The sequence below is a fragment of the Fukomys damarensis genome, unplaced genomic scaffold, assembly GCF_012274545.1.
Source record: "Fukomys damarensis isolate Sample0158 unplaced genomic scaffold, DMR_v1.0_HiC HiC_scaffold_38, whole genome shotgun sequence".
Lineage (NCBI taxonomy): Eukaryota > Metazoa > Chordata > Mammalia > Rodentia > Bathyergidae > Fukomys > Fukomys damarensis.
Genome location: NW_022900950.1, coordinates 54550569 through 54553757, shown reverse-complemented (window position 1 = coordinate 54553757; position 3189 = coordinate 54550569).

Genomic DNA, 3189 nt, shown 5'->3' with positions numbered 1-3189 from the left:
ACCAAGAAACTCGCCCCAAGTCCTGGTAGGGCCAGGATCCCTTCTTTATCTTGTCAACTGCACAGTTGTGCCACATGGAATAGAGTTTGGGGTTGCCCGGGTGTACATGGGGTGGAATTGAACACAGGGGTGGAACTAGGGAGAATCTTCTCATCCAAAAGGTCTGTTCTCATTTCCATCTTGCTCATCCCTTGGAAGGTCTGACTTATGGAATATTTGCAGGGTGCCAGCAATGTGACCTTTATTTATAGAGACCTGGGTGGGACAATCAGTTTTAACGATGTACAAATGACAGGACAAGTTAGATTGTCATAGGGAGGAGCTGAAGTGGTTTTAAGAGGGAAATTGATGTCATGGGTCTCATTTATAAGCACTTTAGGGGTGGCAGTAATGAAAGGGAGTGAGGTAGCTGGCTGAACTAAGATTAAAAAAAAAAAGTAAAAAGTAAAATTTTTCCTCTTCTCAGAAGAGGAAAAATGGAAAGCATCTTAAAGAAAACAGAATTACTTTTTAAAGAGCCCACATTCATTTCTCAGAGGCATTTGATCTTCTTAGGGCTAAGGACATAGTACTTACTGGCTTAAAGAAACTTACACAACTGCTTCTTCCTAAAGGCTGGATCACAAACACTTCAAAAAGTTCCTAGCAGAGCAGGCTCCACCTCTTCCTGGACAGGAGGAACATCTTGGAGTGTAGCAGGTTTACACTGACCTTATCAAAATGAAGCCTGGAATTCCAAAGCTCTTTCCACAAGAACCCCTGTTGCTTAGGGGGCTGTCCAGTGGGCCATGGCCTGGGCCCTGCTTCTGAAGGGAATGGAAGAGGCTTCCAATAAGTGCTGGCAGTCCTTGGGGTCTAAATTCTCTTTCTATAGGTCCGTAACACAGGGCAAGAATTCTCTTGGCACACCAAATTAGAAATAAAAAATAGAGTGTAATTTATTATGTTATCAGAAGCTTGTGAAGTAGGTGACCAGTGTTGGCCTTGCTGTTGCCCTGGGAAGAAGGCATTTCCTGGAAGCCAGGAAATCCCTGACTGCAAACTGCCTCTGCCCCAGGAACCCGGATGTCAGAAAGACAGGGAGCTTCCCTATGGTTGGGGCAAAAACACAAGCAGAAATCTATATAACTCTAAAAGGGAGATGCAAGAGAAATCAGCCACCACCCCTGCAAGCCTTCAATGTGTGTTCTTCTGAGGACCCAGAGGTGGATTATGAAGTCAGGACAAGAATGTAGCCCACAGAAGGCCCATGTTTTGTGCCCTCGCACTGTGTCCAAGGCCCAGACCTCTCTTAGATGATGCTCTGGGTGTCGAGTGCCTCCATTTCTACCTTCTCACCCCATCACTTTCTCCACAGCCTAAGCCCTTGATTCATCTCAGCTGGAGTTAGGGGAAACATGAAAGAATTCGAACATGTGCTTGATGGATAGCTGATGCTTGCTTTATAAAAGAGAAAGCCCCTCTTGCAGAGAAATACCACTCCGAGGATCGACTTCAGATGTAAAGGGCAAGAAGCCAGGCCAGCTGTGCAGAGTTGTATTCCTGCCAAGCAATTGAATGTCTGCTTTTGGGCAGACATTTTGTGGAGCTGCCCCAGTCCTCCCGTTGTCTGCCTGCTTCCTCCAGTCTCCACAAAAGGTCATAAAGGGATCCTTTAGCTCTACATATTTAGTATCAATGTATATAGCATCAAATGTTGATACTCGAGGAGGCAATGTATGTGCATGCATTTTCTACTGGCCTTAAATATACTCGTACAAGGGCCGGGGATTTAGCTCAGTGGTGATGCCTCCTGTCTTGCAAGCGCAGGGTCTTGAGTTCCCTGTACCAAAAAAAGAAACAAAACAAAAAACTTGTACAAAAGGACCAGGTTTCTAAAAGAAAATTTCTGATAGACAGATCCCTTGTCAACTGCAAAATGATTTCAGTATTGAGCCCATGTGTCCATTGGCTAAACCCTCACCTTCCCTAGTACCCTCTGCTTTACTGTCTGCCCTTATTATTTACCAGTCCCTGGAATCAGCATCCTGGCTTGCGTCAGAGGTGCTTGGACTCACCAGCCAGGCTCTGTGGGAACCAGCCAGGAGACGAGGTCAAGGCTGCCTAGCTCAGCTGCTTCCTCAGCTTTGCTGTGATTTCCACTGGGCCTGTGCAGAGGTGCTCCTATCTTGGACAGCATTTTCAGGGCTGAATTTCATATGGTCCATAAAATCTTTCATAAAAGGAAATGGATCATCTAGTTTTGTTGAGGCTATCTCTAGTTTTGGAGTTCCCGTGATGGGAGAACTGGATATGGTCAATCCTATTAAATTAGTGTATTTATTAATATAATTATACTACATGTAAAAATCCCAGTTTTAATATCTTGTGGGAGTAAATATGCTTATTTTCCTGAAGTCTTAATCTAAGTCTTTATACATGGACCTGATACCAAAAGACTAATTACACAAAGGACTCCTGATAGGCTTGTTATTGTCTTACTGTACTTGGGCCTGTGTAAGAGCAGACTTGATTCAGGATGTTCAGAGAGACAGTGTTCTGTTCCATTTCCAGGCCCACTCCAGCTACCATAACTAATGCTTCAGCGTTGTGTTTAAGTAAACACTTATATTCTGAAACGCCTCTGTGATCATGCCCATTTTTGGCACATACACTCTGTTCCTTCAGAAAACTGGCAGCCTCAAAGTACTTTCACTGTAGGCTGTGAGAAGAGGGGAGACTCAAGGAGTTTCTGGTACCTGCCAGGGTTGGGAGAGGGAGGACCTTGTGAAGTGGCCACTGTCCTCTGGCATTTACACGTACCCTTGAGATTTCTTATAGCAGAACATGATATTCTTGCCATCCCCAGGATCCAAATCACTTTAAAAGAGTGTTATTCTTTGCACTGAGTGGCCAAATACCACAAGCACCACTCTATTTTAACTTGTGTAACCCTGGCATTCCAAAGCACGTATGCACAGCCATGCAGACGCAGTGTCTGTATGGTGATAATGCTTCAAGCAGTGCTTAGCCTCAAAAAATATTGTCAAATCACTCTCAGCTTGAGATGTGTGCTTGACAAGTGTTCTTCCTCTTCTGGAAGAGATGTTTGTTCATAGCATTTCAAAATTAAATGTTTGTGAGAGAGAGAGAGAGAGAGAGAGAGAGAGAGAGAGAGAGAGAGAGAGAGAGAGAAAACTGCACGACACA